Genomic DNA, 21,254 nt, shown 5'->3' with positions numbered 1-21,254 from the left:
AACCAAACCAGACGTCATACAGGGCTTTATTTTGGTGAAGTTTTTAACCTTTGGATGAAACTATTGAAAGAAGTTTATTTTCAAACTAGTATGTGCCTCGATTAGATTAGTTTTAGGTAATATGTCTCTACGTATTTGTGGTTGATTGGGAGGCCCACATATCACATGAAACTTTTTAGTTTTTTATATATGGGATATAAATACAGTCAAGTTTCTAATGTCAATGTAAGTTCTCTCCTTGTGTTAGTACAATTTTCACTAAAAACTGAAATTTATTCGTGGTGTTAGTGCAGAAACAACAATATCTTTTCTAATTTTTGGAAATTTCCTTCGGAGTGTTCGGTTTTTTGTACTTAGCACGAGACAACTGTAATGGTAGCCGAGTACAAGAATAATCTTATCAATATATCCATCAGCGGTCATCGTATGTGGCTGCTTTTTACCTATTTCTCTATCATCTTTAACAAAAGAACTGCGGACTTTTTGTGTACAACTAGTGCTATCAACGTGAGTCACGTTTTTCTTGACGCTTTGTTGCACGTCCTTATTTTATTTTCGCGATACACAAAAGAAATGGGTCAACTTGGTTGCCTTTAGTAGAAATGGGTATAGGCCTTCAGCATTTCGAAAATTACAGGAGACACAGAAGAACTGCTTATTGGTATTTAAACGTCGGTTCATATTAATAAAAGCTATTAACAAGTTTGTAAGCATTACATGCTTTGTATGTATTCTTTTGAATCTGAATAGTTGCAATGAGCTAAATCAACGTACTTGGCAGCTCCAATTCTAGGGTCTTTGCGCCACTTGCAAACCGTTAATAACTGGTTCAACACCGTGAACATTCAGTCAGAAGTTAATGAGCATAATACCAAATCTGGTTACATTGATATTTGGAATGCGCGTATTTTAAAAATAAAAATTTCCCTTATCTGTGAAACATAGTGTCCTTCATAGACAAATTGACGAAAATTTCATCATTTTCATTTTGCTACGATAAGCGGAGACGAATTTAACACTTCTTCCTGTGTTCAGTCGTAAAAATTACTTTCTCTTTCGCTGCTGTTCGCAAAAATGATTTTTTCTCAATATTAGCGATATAGCAAGCGCACGCTAATAAAGACAACCATACCTTACACGACTCAAAATTAAACAATTCAATGCGATTCTATAATTGTTATCGATAGTTACATGTTTTTCTCATCTATTGAGCTATTTGTGGACAGCACGTCATCAAAAAGCTTTTCCGTTTGTGCAGAACCGTCCATCGATCCATATTTTTAGATCCTCATAAGATTCAAAGTGAAAGTGCAACAAGTGCATGACATATCGATGTAAATAAATGGTAGATGGAAAGCGCCAAGTCTGGCAAGTAAGCCGCGTGGACTAGCACTTTTCATAGTTTTATTGTATGCGAGATATTGCCATGAACGAAATGACTTTGTGTTGTTGGTATTAACTGTTTCGCCAGACTGTAACAGCGCCAAATGGACTACACCTATTTAGTCCCACCTTTCAGATGATACCTATCTGCCAACTTTTTCCATCTTTCTCGTCTCCGGTAAGTGACTGGAAACAGCTTTTTGTAAGACGCAACTAGTCTACGAGTTGTTTTGGCGTTTGTATATCGTCTTCGTCCAACAATGCTTGCAATTCTTTGGAGGTTTTTGGAGATTTTTCGTGTTCCTTGCCTGTAACATTTAAATCACCACTCTTGAAAAGCCCCGACCAACTGTTTACATGTTCTTTTGCGTAAGTTTATTTTAACTAAAAATAAAAAATTAATGCGGTTCGGAAACCCTTTTTATTTCAGACATATTTTGGCATATTAAATACGCAAAATATTACCATGCAAAGACCTTGACTGTGCAAAAAAATGCCATATATGTGAAATACCGAAAGTGAACAATTAAGTCGCCGTTTTTTCCTTTCACACATGATAAATTGTGATTAATTTGCTCGGCTAATATTTTAAACCAACTAAACGATTACAAGTTACCAGCAATCGAGGTAAGAAAGTGTTATAATTTCGTGTTTATTGGAAATTAAATTTTTTTACCTATCCTCCTATTCCTATTTACCTATCCTCCTCGAACCATTCCATTATTTTTCCTCTTAAATCCAGAAAAATTGTTCACTTTATGTTGTTTAAAGCTGTGCAACTTTGACAGCTCAGTGAATATTAGTTGTGTAGAGTTTTTTTGCGATCAGATAATAATAATACATAATTCTTGAAATAATTTCAATATAGTTTGCAAGGAAAAGTAAAACTTATTTCCAAGTAATCAAAGCAGATTTGATAAATCACAGTTTTTATTATTAAGCCATAAATAACTCGTTTACAAAATATATTTTCGGTGAGTTCCTAAGGATATGCAGTAGCCTTCGGCAGCATAATTTTACAAATTAAAAATTTAACTTGGGTTCTTCTATACATAAATGCATATATATACATATATAGTGTATGAGTATGTACTTCGTACACGTACTTATGCATCCATAGAAAGTTTTCAATTTATAATAAACTTCAATTAGTGCACATAGAACAACCATATACAGTTTGAATTATATAATGTCAAGCAATTTCAATTTAATTTTCTTAATTGCAAACAAACAAACATTCGTGAATGCGTAATGGTGGTAGTAGTAGTTCTAGTTGAACTAATGACAGCAGAACCAGCAACAGCTTGTGCAGCAACCTACCAGATACTGTTATTACAGTAGACATTTATACATTTATATAACCCGCACTTATATGAAACTTATGTCGCGTATTCGTAGGGAGAAGCAGTAACACAGAGAGTCAAAGGAGAAGTTGTGCAGATACAAATACTATTTTATATATGTTAAAACTTATGATGGTGTATCCATAAACAAGTGATGAAATATAGATTTTCTCAAAAAAGTTCCAGGGTTTGTCTATGAAAAACCCTTTAAGAGGTGTTGAACGGTGGAAGAGTGTAGACCGTAGTACATCAAAAAACATCTTTTAATGCTATATTCCCGTTCAAATTTCGTGGACAGGATTACTGAAGGATGCTAGAAACCTAGTGAAGAACATTGTCTTCAAAACAGGAGATATCACGTTGAAAAAATTTGGACCATGTTGTGCCGGCATAGATACGCGCCCAATCGAATGCGGATCTACGGTCAAAGTCAACCCTACGGCATTTGAGATTTGAACTGCCCAATACTGACTGAGGTAATCGACATTCTTAGTTGCACATAGTACGCATTATCGGTTTTTTCCCAATTTCTCTCCTTAACATCCTTTAATATGAAGTATATTAGCAAATTATATTTTTTCAAGTCACTACCTTTATTTGAAATGAACGGCACAGTAAAATTATAGAACCTTCCAATATTTGGGGGCATGCGGCATAGTTTTTCCACTTCCGTACAGGTTTTACAGAATCATTCATAAAACTTACTTGAAATTTTTAAGACTTTATCTGTTGTAGTTTCGAGTAAAAAGCATGAACCGTGAACTTGCCTAACTTCAAGCCAATATTTTAAATGTGGAATTGAAACCGACATTGCTACCACAGAAGGACATAAAAAATTAGGTTGATTGATTGAAAATAGAATCAAATCCGAAAAGGAAATTAAAAACTGCTTCTAAGAGTACTTATAGGATAAGTTTCCACAGTACATCCAGCTTTTGGTTTAAATATTTGGCTCTAAAAGCAGCCTATTTTGGAAAAAATCGTAGGAACTTTAATAATTATAAAAAAAAATTTTTGATTACTTAATAGTATCCGGTATTTTCTTGACACGCTTTAAATGTACTGGACACTAATAGCACAGGCATCAACAACCGCACTAGGAATATGCATTATATTAATAAAGCTTTACAGCAGATGATGAAAGTAAGGAACGTCAAAAAGGAAAAGTAGACTGCTTGTCTGTCCAATTGTATACTTAATGAAATGCATTTTAAATGTATACAGATATGCTGTGCGAACAGATGCTAACAATTTCACTCACACACAATACCACGCATGCATATACGCTTCCATACACGTAAATATAATACTTTTCACTTAATGAATTTTAATATTTATGAGAATTTGCCAGCTTCACCCACACCAACGCACTTAATCTGTGAGGCTCTTTTTGAATATTATTAAGCTTTAAATAGAAGTTTATATCTTGTGCAAAAGAAATAAATGTAAGTTACAAAAAAAGCAAACACCAATATGAGGTGTTAACGACACTTCCAAAGGAAATTTTTAATTACTTACATACACAAAACATACATAAATAAGCAAATCTAGGCAAACATCTCAACGCTGCTCTTAACCCCACATAGCAGTTCATTGAAGATAATACTTTTCAATGATAGCGCAATGAATATATGACTAAATGCGGATCTATAAACGTAAAAGTATTAACAGCTTACACGCATACCAATCCATTTACACAGGCACTTATCTGTGCACACTCGTATTCAGACTCACTTTCATAGTTTCACGCTATTCTACACATGGACTCCTTTACAAAAATTATAAAACTTATAATTCATTTATAACTACGGCAAGGTTTGCCCATCACATTAGTAATGGTATGCACATAGAAGACCCACACGTTCACGCTTAGAACTCATTTACTGCTTAATGTCAAGTTCTTTGCCGCAAGTTTTTGTTCTTCTTTATTATTAGTATTTTTCTTTTTTATTTTTTATTTCAATAATTTGTCAACTTAATATTTGACGCAGACTATTGCTATGGCTTCTAAGCATTTAAAGAATTTCTGCGGTAATTGATACTTGGCTGTTATGGTTGTGGTTGAATTTTTACCAATTCAAACTCACGCTCGATTTAACTCATCCTTAGGAAGTGCATGCAGTTTATTTCAGCTGCATTCGCACTTGGTACCACCAGAGTTAAATTGTAACATACAATTTAGATTTTATTAGTACAAACGCGTAGAATAATGCGCGTATGTTTTCCGTCTTATTCTCTTTGGCGATCGGGGTGGTTCGACGTATTGATAGTCGAATGCATTCGTTATTTCAAATACTATATTAATTCCATGGGTGCTTATATGGGGAACAGGCAGAATGTACTGTGCATATGTATGTTGGACAATGCTGTACAATATTCTCTTTCGTCAGGCAGTTCTACTCAGCTTTCGAGCTACTAACTTGCTCTAAGCTTTATTCAGCCGCCTAAGCAAAGCATATTCTTTCACTTAAATGCTTTCAATTTTCTAGTCTTTGTGACATCTGATATTCTTTCCTAAAAGGACATAAAATAATGTTTGTTTTTCTTTTGATCGTATTTTTTTGCGTATGACTGCATCAATGTATAAGAGTTTTTCACAACTTTATCTTCAAAGACTTCGTTACAGTCAAAAGCGATGTCATCCTCGGGAAAAACTTTTACAAAATATTAACTTCTGCAAACTTTCTTAAGTCATTGATAAAGTTATTGCTTACTTACTTTTTAGGTCTACCTTAAACAAGTTTTCGTTATTTGCTAAATCTCGTTCCACCGCTACGTGCAACCATTAATGAGAAAATCAAAATGGAAATATTTTGTCATAGTATTACAGTGGTGCACCAACCGGATTTACTGCGACGTCTTGCTTTCCATTGGTAGACAAAATCTTTTAATAATTTTCCAAAACTCGAAGATTCGCAATCGGATTATCAAAAACCACCCATATCTTGAAAGTATCTGGAGAAGATAGCATAAATAAAATACTTGATACATTGTTAAAGGAATCTGATTGATTACACAACTATCCAGTACATCTTTTTCAAAAAAATAAATTGTTTGCTAGCACTCGTTTTACTTTAATCTTAAAATTTATTACTTTGATTTAAAAAAGTTATTATAATTATAACTATACATACTAATGAACAGAAAGAATAGATAAAGAGACAACTTGGATAATTTACGGACAGACGAAAGGAGGGATGGGACTCTCAAAATGACCCATGTTAATCAAGAATTAACTTTAACTAATTGCAACAAACGAGATTTTTTTGCTCTTTTACGGCATAACATCGAATTATACACGTTTCTTTACGTTATATTTTTCGGTTCCGTTATTTCTTATGTAGTATAAAGTTCATCTAGCAGCTTGGACTTTGACTTTCTTTTTTAGGATTATCGCTATGATTAGGCAATAGATGACGGAGGAATTCAAAGTACTCAACACTAACAAATTCTTTCAGCGACTATACGAAGTTTTTTAAGATTTTGTATAGAAATATCTATTAGGGCAAAGACGTACGGATAATTTAAAATTAACGTGTCAACCGATTTTGAAACACAAACTCCTTATACGAGTGCAAAATCAATAGAAACTTCTCTTGTAAAATCTTAGCAGCCAAACTTTTCTTTCTAAAAATTAGTATTTTTAACGAGTAGCTTATAAATATAAAAAATCGATTCATATGAATACGTTTTTAATTCTACATTGTACAACCAACACATGAAATTTTAAATTTTCGTGACTCGGTAGTAGTCTAAGTATATGGTACAGGGCCTATGTTTATATATTTCTTGATGAGATTTCAAAATGAGCTTGAAAATTATGCAAATCAATGTTGGAAACAGTCATAGACTTAAGGTGAAAATAAGGGAATAATACGAGAAAAGGACGCCAGCATAGAAACCCAAGAGCGCCAATATGAACGCAACACAGAACGTAAACGAAGCCAAAAATAAAAAATACATAAAGTACTGCAATGTATTAGTTTTGAAAATTAACTGAAAACGAATTAACATAGTAGACGTCAGAGTCGGAATTTTTCAAATGTAATCCCCAAATGTTTCCCTGGGGCAGTCCCTGCCCTGCACACATTAATTTAAGAATTATGCGAGCGTCGCTTAAGCAAGAGTTACAATGTGATGAGCAGAGTGTAAATCAAACTGCTCTTCATATTACGACTATATATTCTAACACTAGCAATTTCATTTATATTGAAAAACAAGTAAATCCTTTCAAATTTTTCAAACGTCAGCCATATCTTCAGCAACTTTTGCATAAATCTTCTCCGTGTGTCGTTTTTAGAGATGCCTTTATTATTCTTTTCGCTTATTCACAATAATAAGTGTTTGAAATGTGAGTGCGTATTAGTTCCTAAGCAGGCGTAGGGTTAATTATACATATATATCATTTCTAAATGAATGCTTTTGAAAAATTTTATCCCAAGCTTGTCCCGTAAGCAACACGTTACTTATGCGAGTGAGTATGATGTCGTGTAGGTTCCTTTCCGTTATATAAAAGCAATATGAGCTTTTACAAATAGCTGGCAACTTTAAATACAAAAATCAATTTTCACTTTGACAGATAATACATTCAATAACTTAAAATTTAAACTAATTGTAGTTTCGATATATACCTAATATTTTGGGTTGCACGTTCCCGCATATGCTGCTCCCCCTTTTCCGTTTCTTTTGATGAATACGCGAATAGAAATGCGGTAGCTGTACTCGGTAGTTTAATCTAGAACTAATGAGTGAAAGACAATAAATGGGAACTTGAGCAGAACGATCGAAAGAGGTCGTCAAAGGAAATTTATTAACCCTAAATAGGATGTGGAACGGTAACAAAGAGAAATTGACTTCGATAGCTTCATGTTCTCCGAAGGAACGGAGTTCGATTAAAGAACCTTCTAGAGCGAGAAAGCTCAAAAAACGAACTGCAATTTTCTAGTTAGTCGCATACATGCATAAAGGAAGTGAACTTGCACGGTGAGGTTAAATTCAAAACGTTAAAAAAACTAGGAGGAGCAAGGAAACGGGCAATTAGTTAGATGGGTAATGGGATATACTTTCGTGTTGGACGAGTACACAAAACCTGTGCATAAAAACATGGGAGGAAAAAACACGTCATTTCAAACGTAACATTTTCAAAAATATTTTATATATTTATAGGCTTAACATTCCAGGAAGAGAAAACTCTTTGCATTTTTATTTTCTTTTTGTACTTTTTCGTTTTGCTCTTCCAACTAACATAAGGCAATGAAATACAATAACCTAGATTAACAAACCTTGGGATTGTTGTACTATTTTTTTTTCTCTTTTCTTTTGCGAGCAATGTTTACCCCGGGTGTAAGTAAAAAGACTAAGAAAGTAATCCTTGGATGTTTCTGCGCGCATCGGTATGCATTACATTACTTTTCATAACGATTGTGACATCTTTAGGAAAGTAAACAACTTGTAACAAGTTGTTACAATGTAAAGTAAGCCAAAGAAGGGAAAGGTGTTGAAATTTACTCAACCGTAACTGATGATTGATTGCTTTTTTCTTATCTTCTTTAAACTTACGTTAATTTAAACAGGGGAAAACTTAAGGAAGGAATTTATGGACAGAATTACTCTTTTTTAAGAATATAAAAAGACGGCAGTCATTCGATCGAATTTCTCTATTAATAAACTTTGTTATTTACCTCAAATAACGTATGCACGTGCTTTCAAATTGTCTTATTCTGAAAATTGTTACGATTTCATCTTAATTTCTTGCCACCACACAAACCGACGTTCAAAACCCAAAAAAAGTTTATTTAAGTTCGTGTTTAATTCTGACAGATGGTTCACATTTGAATGCTGTTCAGATTTGCCGTCAGAATGTTTTCCGATTTATTTAGGTGCACTTCGCCACTTTCAGTGCTCAGTACCTCAGATTTGAAAGTAGCCCCTTGATATACCATTAGACTAGAGGACGTCGCTTTAAATTTTCCGAAACTTTTGTTTTTTCTTTTTTTTTTGTTGGCATGAGAGATACTTTCAACATTCTAGACCGTAGGAAAAATCATTTATTTCATGAAATTTTCAAAAAAGGGGTGCCTATATCAAAAAAACCCTACCGTGGACGTACAAACTATCCGCCGATACCTGCGTTCAGGAAAGCGCAAACAAAAATACTTTAGTTTAGCTTCATTGGGACGATAGGAGGGTAAGAGCAATTCGAAAGCTTTCAATGCTTCTGCCAATAAATTACAAACTAGGGATCAAGTTTTTGGTGTCGATTGAAAATTTGGCTACAGAATTATTTATTTTCTTGCGTTTCCTCCATCATTTCGCTACATCTGAAACGTACAACATGCGATTCTGCCTTCGACAAATGCAGTAAACGCGCATACAAACCCCGAGGAAAGAGCATTAAAAATAATAGTTGAACGCGAAAGGGCATTTTTATGTCTATGTCCTGTGGCTGCAAGCTATTCAAAAAATGTGGTGAAAAATTTATGGTATTAAAAAAACATGTTTACAAAATACTCCAAGTCCTTTTTTCTCGCAACATAATTTTTGAAAACCATGGGGAGAACAAACAATTCCGACAATTTTCGTTCTTATGGCTACATTTTCACATCCACCACTGTAAAATGTGTGTAAGCCCATTTTGTTTTTTTTCATATCCCAAAAGGAGGCTTCAGAGACCCTATAAAGTATACATATTTTTGATCAGTGTGAAATTCTGAATTGATTTAGCCATGTCTGTCCGTCTGCGTGTCTGTATGGCGCTTGCTGTTGACGTTCTCCTGCTCGCAAAATGACAATACCGAGTTCAAATTTAGTTACACGACACTTCCTCTATGCGTTAAAGGTCATCACCTTGATCCAATTCTACTACTTAAAGATACGATGTAATTTGTCATTCATCATGTAGCCTTTCTGATGTATTTTAGTGCTGCTGGGTATGGTAAAAGAATACGTCTGATACAGGGTGTTATAGTCTAAAAAAAATAAAGGACTCCCTGTTATTCATGAAAGGTCGTTGGTGAACACCAAGAGGAGCGAAAGAGAAAAAACAGAGCTCTGTGTTTCTCCTGCAGTCGATTTGAATTTTTATTGAACGGTTATTCAGAAAACTCGATATGAATATAGTGAAATTCTCAGCGACGTTATTCTTCTTCGACTTTTGAGATGTCAAGTACAACGATCTTACGTTCGGCGAAATAGCGAATAGCTTGGCTTCATTTCTTGCTGAGGAAGAACATTAAGTCTCCAGTGGATCTATTCTTGCGAATCCTATAGTCTCTATCGCAAATATCTTACCAGGTGGTAGTTAACGGTTTTTTCCATGGTTTTGGCTATTGCAGAACATACATCGGTAATTAGCAGAATTTTCGGGTTAACCTTCTTGGGAATGGGTTGGATTGATTTTCACTTACTTGGATATCAAATTATTCATAGTTTCACATCACAGAGAAACCTTATGGTATATTACAACAGTCAGGACCCCGAATTTACATCTCCATTGGTGAAATCGACTATCCGAACGCACACGTTTTACTTCGGGTTCCAGATACAGAAACTTAAATGCAGATAGAATGGTTTCCTCTAACGGCTTTGACGTTCTATCTAGCACAATATCCTCCACATTCTCCAACATCTTAACTCAAACGATGAAATTAATGAATTTTGCAAAAAATCTAAAAATGCTTGCAACCAGGCATTGCATTGGGAAAAAGCTCTGCGCGAGCAACGACTCCAAAAAGGTGCAAAACCTTTGATCGTTCGTTGAAATAATGGGAAACCAATCCAACGCATCACTCCCGACTCTTTTTCATCAAATAGCATCCGATGCGGCTGATAAAGTTGATATCTTGGATGAAAAAGTCAAGGGACAGGCGGTATCGTGGCCCTAGAAATATATCATACTTGCAATACCTTCAATAAGGGCCATGCTGGCATTTTTCTAACTTGCTTGAAGATTGCCAATATCCAAGTAAGTGAAAATCATATCTGCTGGGTAACTGTTCTCAACAGCCCGCGTATATATAGCAGTAGTTGATTCCGAACTTTCTGACGGTACGTAATGATTCTAGTCGAGTTGAAAGGCTTGTGCCATCGAGTAGTGGTAGGCGTAGCTGTAGATAGGTAGACCGGTCAGTGTTATGTCCTTAGCGATCGACCGCTCACCATATATGGCTATGCTACAACCAATTCCCAGCGCAAATGATGTTGGATGGGGTTTAAAGGGGTGATAGAATACATTTTTATTTCTCTTGTGGAGAGGCAAGGCCTGGATGGTTGATGCAAATTTTAGCTTCTACGTAGTCTATTTCTGGTGTTTCTGTTGCTGTTGGAGCTGTTTCATCTGTGGTTTCTCTAATTGTCGTTGTTGATGTTGTCGCGATTGTTGGTGCTGTTGCTGTTATTACCGAGTATGTTTGTTGTATTGCTTCGTATTTGTGCTATAGTACTATTGCCGTTCTCATTGTTTTCATCGATCGTGTTCTTGTTTTGTTTGTATTGTAGCTCCGGGTATTGCTACTGTTCGTACTTTTGTATTTGGTAGTTTCTACATTTGTTGTTTGAAGTCGCAATTGTGATTGCTGATGCCTACGTTGCTACTGTTGTTATTATTATGAATGTATAGTTGGTTTTTACATTTGCACTTGATATTGTGTTTTCTTATTATTGCAGTTACTGTTGTTACTATTGATTTTCTTGTTACTCGTACTTTTGTTGCTTTCAGATGGTTGCACTATTGGTTTTGCTTTAGTCAGTGTTGCTTTTGGTGTTGTTCGTTTTATGTTTTTTTTGCTATTTCAATTTGTGCTATTGCTATCCTTGTTTTGTTGTTGTTTTCGTATCATATGTATTCGCTGTGATGATATTGTTATATTGTTGTTACCATTGTTGTTGTCGTAGGCTAATACTGTTGCTATTGCTGGTGTTGCTGGTGGTGTTGGTTTATTTGACCGTTACTGTTAGGATTTCATGAATTGTTTCGATTCTATTTAGACAACGCCTATTTTTTTCTCACTGGACGTTTGCCGTTAGTACCTTCTTCGCTTCTTCGGATTTTTGTTTCTCTTTTGTCTTTGGATGTGTTTAGTTCCGAAGCTTCTTCTTTTTGTTATTTTTAGAATTGGTTTGTTATTTTAGGAAGTGTAACTCTTATGTTTTGCAACTTAAGCAAAAATAATAAAAGCGAAACGCTATGTTAGCAACACAAAATACAACAAACAAAAACTTGTCCAATATGCTCAGCGAAAGGCCATTGATTTAACTGAAGGACGCGCATGTCTTAATATCCCTTGTGTAGCACCACATTATTCAATGGTAAGCTATAATCTATACTTCATCTCTCAGTTATTTATATAAAGGAGTACTTTGCTATTAACTTATATCTTGCCAGTTAACCACATGTAAAATAAAATATAAAAGAAAGAAATGTTTACTATTGTTTTTTTAAACCCGTTTCTATTTTCTATTCTCTTCCCTTTAAGCCAAGAATATGTTTAATGCAGACGTAAGCCGAAATAGTGTTTTTCCATAATATTTTGGACGGTGCGTCGTTTACTACTATGCGCACAAAATAAAAAATGCCTCTATACCGACGTTTCAGTATATATACATCACTTTACGGCAAATTCAAATTAAATTTTCTTTTGACAGGTAAAGAAAAAAGGGAAAGTGTGTCTAAATAGTAGACGTAACGAATACACTAAAAGACCAGAAGTTGACAATTTTTCGCAAAAATTGGATTAAAAAAGTAAAAGAGATGAGAGAGTTATATACTTTCATAAGCAAGCATATAAACACATACATACCTTCTTGTTAATAAAATATATACTTTTAGTTGCGTGGACGGAATGCCCGAAATGTATTTTAAATCGGTTTCTTTGAGAACTCGGGTAGATGTTAAGCAACAAGCGCAAAAAGTTATCAGTTCTTTACAAGCCCGTTAGTTTATTAGTTATTGTCATATTCTGGTTTCCTGGCTCAGTTTTCCACTTTTGGAAATTCCAATTGAAATTCCTGGAGACAAAGTGACTGTCATGGCTAACCCAACCCGGAATGTAACGCTAAATAACAGCACGTCAGCCTTGCCGGTCAAAATCTATTGAAAATGTTAAAATATTACAAAGTTAATGACGAAGTCAATGTGCTTCTGTTCCCAGGAAGTTGTTATAGTTTTTCCCAGCACAGTTATGTTTGCAAGCTATAGATGATGAAATTTAATCGGACTGTCATTAAAGTGCTAACGAGTACAAAAAATATTTATAAGAAAAAACTTATATTTGTGGGAAATATGAGAAGAACGTTAGGAAAAGTAAATTTTGAAAAATGAAATGAGTTTCATAGCAACTTTGAAGCATTCTTAGCAGGTTTCTAAATGAAAAGTCATCTTGACTGTGCAACTTTCAGGCAAATTTAAGTCACGTCACACCTGAACACACTTTTCAAAAAAGCAAAGCAGAACTTTAGAAATGTAAGGAAGCACCAGCAACACTTTCCGAATTGTATTAATTTGCCTATTCTGCCGAAACCTTCTGCGAGCACAATCAGCGGACTTTCATTAAGCAAGCTTTCCTATGTGTTTCCGTCCAGCTAATAGTCCTAATTTGATTATCAAAGTGATACCTTTTTTCTTATATGCATAAACGTATTCGTTTGCTTTGAAAATTAACCCTTTTTATGATAACAAGTCTTTCAATCAATTATTGCTAGGACTACATGTGTTCATCGCTTTACCTTTTTGCCATATGAGTAGTTGAAAACTATTTACTTCGTGTTTATACTGTATACGAAGACTGACATTGTGTATTTTTAAGCCATAATGGCAATAATGAAATCTGTCCCCTACCATCGGGATGCTAGATAAGTATTCAATTTTAATTATAAAACTTATCAAAACACATTTCATTCAACATGTTTCTGAAAACCTTTCAAAAAAAACCTCCTCATCGTTCCATGGTATGAATACTTTTATGAAGGAGAAGACATTACGGCAACCTACAAGAAAAATCCAATAAAAATTACACTTGACATTGATAAATTAGTTTAAAGGAAAAAAAAAAACCAGGAGGAAGGGAAGGAAAAATATCCCTCGGGAAGAAAAGTATTTTTCTATTGAGTGAATAAAAGAAGAAAGTAGGAAAACTCCTTTCTTGGGTTTTTTTCTTCGAAGTTTACTTAAGAAGAAAAAAAGTGATTGTTCATTTACAGTTCAAATACCTTCTATAGACTTCTATATAAACTTAATGTAAAATAAAAATGCAAAAGTATGAAAGTATGTGTAAGCAAACGACTTTATTCTATACGTTACGCAACAAAATGGCAACCGGTTGTATAAGTTTTCTAACAAACAACTAAGCTAACTTGTCATGGGGTTGGAGAAAGCCTCTAGATGGCTGAGAAACGACCGAAGAAAAGGGGATAGAGACGAAAACGTAACTAATACAGTTGTTCTGGAGTATAAACTGCGCGCTCAACTTCAAGGCAATAACTATTGTAATTATAACGTAGTTGTTCTCAAAGCAAAGGATTTTACTTTAAACAAAAGTCTTTCTTTTATTTGATATATAAACAGGAAACTTTGATGGAGCAGAATATTCATTGAAAGTAAGCTTTAAGCCTGTCATTTAATCGTAAAACATTGAAAAAGTTTATTTCTTCTCAGCCTTAACTCAGTAGCTATGTAATCATTTCTTTGTGAACGTTTATAATTCTTGGAGTTCAAGTCTTGGAGTCTTTCTTCCTTTTTCTCTTTGTTTTTTATTAATTTCAACTTAACTAAGGCGAATTTCACAGTAGGCACAGCTGTCATAACAATACGTATGAACTGATAACTAGTACTTAGTTACGAATACAAGAGCATTACGTTTAGGAAACTAAAAGAAAATGACGCCAGTGGTATCATATGCCTGTTAAAATCGCTTATATACTTTCAAGTTGTTTATGAAGCAGTAGCAACCAGATAGCGTGCAAACTTGCAGCTAATTTCGTTTCAATGGCAGCGTTTCGCCTTCTGCACTCGACTAGTTGTAAGTCTAAGATTGTTTCGATTAAAAAACTTAAGAAATAAAAATTATAATATTTCTAAAGCAAATATCGGCTACATATACGTTTATATATAGAATCCCGGATTTATATTCTGCTTTTAGGGACGCAATAGTTTTAACAAAAGCTAGGCGTACAGACTGGCAAAGAGAGAAAGAGAGAGAGGGGTAAAGATTAAATTGCCTAACTACTTGCAAAATTCCTCGACTTTCTAATGTATTACGGACAATATGAGCAGCTTAATATTATCTCAGAAAATGAATGAGAAAATCAAATACAATCATATTTTGTGGCTTACCCTTAAGAGTTATGCAAAACAATATAATGTGTATCACTCAGAAACATCAAAACAATTAAGTAACATTTTTGCAAAAGCTGTACTTAAAAAGTTAGTTTTTATTAAAGCCTTAAGGAATGTTATAGTTTTTTTTCATTTAGAATTGTAAAAAATATTCTTCTTCTTTCTCATAGCAACCTACACTTAAATGCATTGAAAATAAATATTTTTATACACTTTTCTATCCATTCATCCAACCATCTATCTTTTCATATCAGATGTAAATCATTTCATGTACCAAAAGCAAAAAAGAAACTAGAACTAGAACGCCAGGAAATGATTAAACATATAGCTGTCAATGATAGTAAATGATTTTAGCTGAGCTGTGGTTGGTGACGCAGAAAGTAGAAGCAGCAGCAAAAGGGAGCAGGAAATTGGGTCTCTTTGAATCTAGGTTAATAATTTCCTCTCTGCCTTGTGTCTTTTTCTTTCTTTTTTTCTTAAGTTTATATTTCGTCTAAAATTGATTAAAAAAATTTACTTGGAAGTAGTATTAGACAGCGGCATTTAAACTTAAAATAAAACATTGAAAAAAAATCTTTAAATAAATTTTTAAATAGAAAGCTTGAGAAAGCAAATTTTACTAATGTGATAATACATTATGTTTTATCACATAAAATTCAATTTTGTTTCCCAATCTTTTACCGCTGTGTCATTCGAATTTTTTAAAAGTTCTTTACTAATCCGTGCAATGTATTCAATACTTCGTCTCAAGCAATTTTCTGCTAGAAGAAAATCAAAGAACTTTTTTATAAGAGAATATGTTAATGAGATTTTTAATTGGGTTTGCTTATGAAACCGTAGAATTGTGGCAATGAAACACAAATATAGGAACATGTTACTTGGTCATTACCTGACACATGTCCGTCAACATTATTGTTTAATGCTTTTCTAGGAGTTTGTTACCAGCACCTAAGGAAAATTAATGGCGAATTATTCTGGTTAGGTTCGCCTCTTTATCAGTTTTTGCTGAAATTTTCTCCTTCCCAAAAATTAGGGAAGCAAACTCAAAATTTACTTATTATCCTAGGCTATTTCCGCATATGAAATCTAAAAACTTATATATTGAGTGTTTTACAGTTACAAATAAGAGCAAACCGACCACTCCTTACATCAGAATAGTGTTTTATTTTGTATCCTTTACAATATATGGTAAATATCACTTTACAAATTATTATAAGACATCAGTGAATAGTTCAAAAGACCGATACACAAAAAATCCATAATATTTGTAGAAAGTTCCAAACCACAAATGGCACCTCCAAAACTTCGTCTTATTTTAATCGTTTGTTTGTAAGTTGCACTAATTTTAATGATGCTGCTTTTCGTCTATTTAAAACATGAGTGGAATACGAGTTTTCCATGTTAATTAAACGTTATTTTTCTACGGAAAAAAGTACCGTTCGAATCTAGTAGAGGCTTCCAAAGTGTTAAGGTCCTTCTTCAAATCCAGCGAATTCTCGGAGGTTTGGTTATTTTAGGCGAGCTCGTGTAACGATAACATTGAGCGCAGTTGGCGCCCAAGATAGGTGGTCACGCAAGAAAACATCAATAAAATTCTGAAACGTATTCTCGACAATCTAAAAGTGCATTTCCAAGAAGTATTTGACAATCTAAAGATAAGAGTGTGCACTTAGTTAAGCTTCGTCCGTGTGTTCGTCTCTTCATTATCTTTTTTCACTGCAGAATATTAAAAGGGAAATGGCCCATGTAGCAAATAAGTGGCCTTAGCATCTGTTTGATATAGCAGATAATTGCTAATTAAACATTAAAAAAACGCTTAGCCAAACATAAAACAACTCCTTAAATAATTTAAATTAAAACCTTTAATGAGAACGAAAGAAATACGCAGTTGCCGTATGTCCTAAAATATAATATTGTAGAAACAAATATTTAGAAAAAGCAATAAGCAACACGACAAAAACTATAATTCTAAGTACGCAGGGGAGACTTTTGTTTTGTTAGGAGAGTAAGCATAAGCTGTCGCCGTACTAAGTGGATGGCAGCTTCTGCCTACTGAATATTAGTTATAACTACCTAGCATCAAATCATTTGCATTTACGTACTTCAGTCGCTTCGCTTTGCAAAAAAATTAACGTACGAAAAGAATTGGACAACCGCGATCGTCATAATGGCGTGGCTGCGATCTAAATACAATGGCTGCCAATGACGGTGCTGTAACAGTAGAAGCTCGTAATTATCGGCCTAAAAATACCCTCCTATATGTTTAAGTGTTTCTGGGATTGCATGTGGGATAGACGGGATTACATTTGGCCTGTAATCATGGCTTTAATATTGGTAATATTTCTCCAAATCATCAGCTGGCCGATGATTTACCCACAGTTCTTTCTAAACATGGCTTTTCAATGCCCTAGTACATCGCATTTTAATACAATTATCTAATGATTACTTTCGATTTTTAATTCGATTTTCAATATTTTACTTTGCAATGCAAGTGATTTGTAAATTTAGATTGGTTTTACTAAAGAAGCGAAGAGTGAAGTTAATAAAGCTGACGGTAGTTACGAGACAAGGACTGTATACTTAACAAATGCCCACGCGTATTGAAGCGTATATGTATATATAGGTATATTTTAGACAACAATCAGTAAACGAACAACGGGCACGTGACGGACATGACTACGTTTATTAAATTGTATATACCCCGTAATGACGTGGCTACACTCACTTTGTCGTAAGGTCTGCAACACGCAAGAGGAAGTTTTGAAACTCTATAAAGTATATGTATTTTTGATAATCATAAAATTCTGAATTCATAAAATGTAAATGTAAATCGCTTTTTGTTTCCATTTGGTTTAGGAAAAAAGTAAAATAAAAATGTCATACAAACGCGAAAAAAATATCGAGCGCACGTTACAATATATCTCTCTCAGGCACAGACTAAACGAAAAACGCCCATTTCATAGTTTCCGACGTAATATTATTAAGTATAAGATTTAGTTCTAAGAGCCAATTGAATTCGATTGTTAATTTATTTTAGTTGAGATTAATGTGCAATTAAATACATAAATAAATAAATAGAAAATAAATCAAATCTGGCAATAATTTCACGCTTTCAATCAATTAAACAGAAAACTTTTTTTCAACCTTAAATAAGCGAAGCGAAGAATTGAAAACGTTTATCCCAAAAGACCTCGAGACTGCGTTTTTCTTTGATTTTAGTTCAAGACGAAATAGCTTTCCTAATGCTTCTTATGGTTCCTTAAATTCGCTTTAAGAGCGGTTTCGGGAGTAAACTTTTTCCCGATAGGAAGGAAACTACCAGGCCCTCTATCTAAAGAGTATCTACGTGGACTCTTTTTGCGGTAACTGTTTCTGAATGTGGAGGTAACTCCACTCATAATTAAGCCATTCAAAGTTATCTTCGCATGTTTGGCTTCACAAATAATAGGAGTAAAATAAAATTCGCTTAAATTTTTTTTTTTCTTAATTTCTTGTTTTTAAAAAGTGTTGAATTATCTTTAAATCCCTTAAGTGATAAACTGCATGCCTTTAAGTGGTAAACTGCCTCAGGTCACTTACTTAGTGCCTCTTACTGAACTCAATTAGAAAACATATTTTCACCATTTTATTAGAAAGTAACTAAAATAGTACTTAGAAAAAAGAAAACTATGTCTTAAGTAACCAAAACTATGCAATGAAAGTTTACAGCATTTGAGTACATACCAGAACTTCGCCACAAAAAATTTAAGTTGGAAAAAAGCGTTTCCTTAAGTAATTTGCTTCCGCAAAATATTTATTGTCCCCAAAAATAAATTCGAAAAGTTAACTGATACTTGTGTACAAAAACTTTAAATGTAGAACAAGTCAGAGCCACTTGTCACAACCTAAATTCATAATTTTCAACACCTTCAAACTTTTCCATAGCCGCAGAAAGTGCTTGCCAACAGCGGCAGTAAGAACAGCAACGTTTTTCTCAACTTAAAATTGCCTTAAAATACGCTATTAATTAATTCAGCATGAAGTGCTTTTGCAATGCTTAATGTGCTCATTAAACATTCATGAAGCTAAGCAAACATAAATATATGCTAAGCGCACATATAAAACCGAGAAAGGGAAACGTAAAACTGAAAAGGTCAACAAGACTCGTACTAAATTTAGACTCATTTTCTATCAACTTTAATACAAAAAAAATAAGACAACAGCAACTACGAACGACAAAAAGAAAAACCTTTCTGGCAGCAATCTTTGATTTTCAATAAAAAATAAATAGAAAAAGCAAACTTTTAAGTCTACAAAAAGTATAATGCCAACAAAACAAATTTCGCGGAATCTCAAAAGTAACGATACAAATCCCCAGAGCAGCATTTAGCTAGAAACCGTCTTATTTATTTACTTCCTTACCGATTATAAATATTTTTCTTATGTGGTCTTTTTTCGGCCAATTTTTGATGGCTGGCAGTTTAAATTCAATTCATTTGCAACATTTATCAAGGAAACGATTTTCATTGGCTATTTGAATCCAAGCTATTGAAAAATTATAAAATTCGGTGCTGACAATGAACAGGCACTGTAGCCAAATAAAAGAGCGGGTTAGTTTGCATAATTTATAAATTACGACGTGAATTTCTCCATCTTCCGAGAACCAGTGACAACAACAATCCGCCAGTGGGTTAGGGTGGGTATTATGACCAACTTTCAAGTGGATTTAAATTCGTGCATGAAACATTTCAAATTAATATTTCGTCTCTGGAGTCTCTTAGCAAAAACTAAATACAGGAAAAAAAGAGTCTCAGGGCAATTCTGTTGTTTTCTATTATTCTGCGTTTTGTGCTTGTTTTCCCAGAAAGGTTTTAAATAAAAATCCTTACTCTGATTGTTATTGGTCAGGTTGTTAGTTATGTTTTAAGTGCTGAGAAATAAAAAAGAAATTTATATTTTGATCGTAGCTTTCAGTTAATTTATGCATCATATAGTCTATTTCCTCATCGCTTCTTTTTCTAAACCGAACACCTTAAGCTATTTTAAAAATTGCATACTTTGGAGATTAAGCGTATTAAGTACGAAAACACATACAAATTTTGTATGCATACAAAAAAATTTTTCATACTGACTTCGTTATGAAGCCGAAGAAAAGTGAGCCATTAAGCAAGAGAACGAAGGAAGATATGTAATGTAATGTAATATAATTTCAGAAAAACTATTACTATACTTTTCATTCTTGTTGTTTTACTGTTGAAAAATGAAAACTTGGCAGTTATATTAAAATAATGTCTTTAGCATAATATAAAATGTACTTAATTATAATGGAACTAAAGAAACTCTTTCGCCTTCTGATGACTCTTTCGTTTAGAATATATTTTATAATGAATGACAATATTTTTGTTACTCGAGGGCTTATTAAAATACTCTCTTAGGCTCTTTGTAACATTTTGATATTTCTCTTGGATATCTTCAGGCTTTATCAATTCGTTCGAATCATATATTAAAGTGCTTCAAATAACAATGAAAAACGTTTCAATTAGATAAAAATATTTATTTGAAAAAAAGCGAAGAAAATTGAAAATAATTCTATAAAATAAGTAAATACAATCAGGCCCAAAAGGTAGAGTTTAAAAAAACAAGTAAATTTGCACTAAAAATGTAGAGAAAAACGATATATAATACTATAACCAATTCATATCGAAAAGAAGACACGACACATCAGCCAAAGCAAAGTTCGTGCTAATTGTAATTAGGGGAGCCTTGATTCAAAAGGAGGTATGGAAAAACATACAAAAACATATCAATTCAAAAGGAGGTATGGCGAAAACGTCATTTGTATGCATCGCCATATATATTTATTGTTTATTTTACGTATTTCATGTTATCAAGTTCATTATGTTCATATTCTCTTAAAAAGCCCAAGAAAATGCAGAACGTTTGTTTCAAATTTTCCCACCAGAAATAAAAAAGCCCGAAAAAAAGCGTCTAGCATATAAGATAAACTTTCTAACAATCTTCTTTTTAAAAGGAACTTTTTATTTTCAATTCAAACATATTGATTCGTTTTCAAATATGGTTATGCATTTCATTACCTATACATTATTTCACACGAGATTTTATTCTTTAAAATCAATAATCTATAAATATAAATACATCAATGGTATACAAATCTCGATGGAGTTAAAGAAGTAAGTCTACAAATTTGCATTTAGAAC

The 21,254-nt window shown here is 33.5% G+C and overlaps 1 protein-coding gene across 11 annotated transcripts in view; it reads left to right on the top strand.

The window, feature by feature from the left end:
• LOC119642096 (irregular chiasm C-roughest protein) overlaps nt 1-21,254 on the top strand; it is a 380,139-nt gene that overhangs the window by 29,172 nt on the left and 329,713 nt on the right. Inside the window, exon 2 of one of the 11 annotated variants that reach the window (XM_038041073.1) lies at nt 1,814-2,010. The exons of the other annotated variants lie outside the window; for them this stretch is intronic. The gene's annotated coding sequence lies outside the window, so the exon portion shown is untranslated. The remainder of the gene's footprint in view (nt 1-1,813; nt 2,011-21,254) is intronic. 11 annotated transcript variants of the gene reach the window in all.

The sequence above is a fragment of the Glossina fuscipes genome, unplaced genomic scaffold (assembly GCF_014805625.2).
Source record: "Glossina fuscipes isolate IAEA_lab_2018 unplaced genomic scaffold, Yale_Gfus_2 213, whole genome shotgun sequence".
NCBI classification, from domain to species: domain Eukaryota; kingdom Metazoa; phylum Arthropoda; class Insecta; order Diptera; family Glossinidae; genus Glossina; species Glossina fuscipes.
Note: the sequence above shows the minus strand (reverse complement) of the source record. Positions and strands in the feature narration are given on the sequence as shown.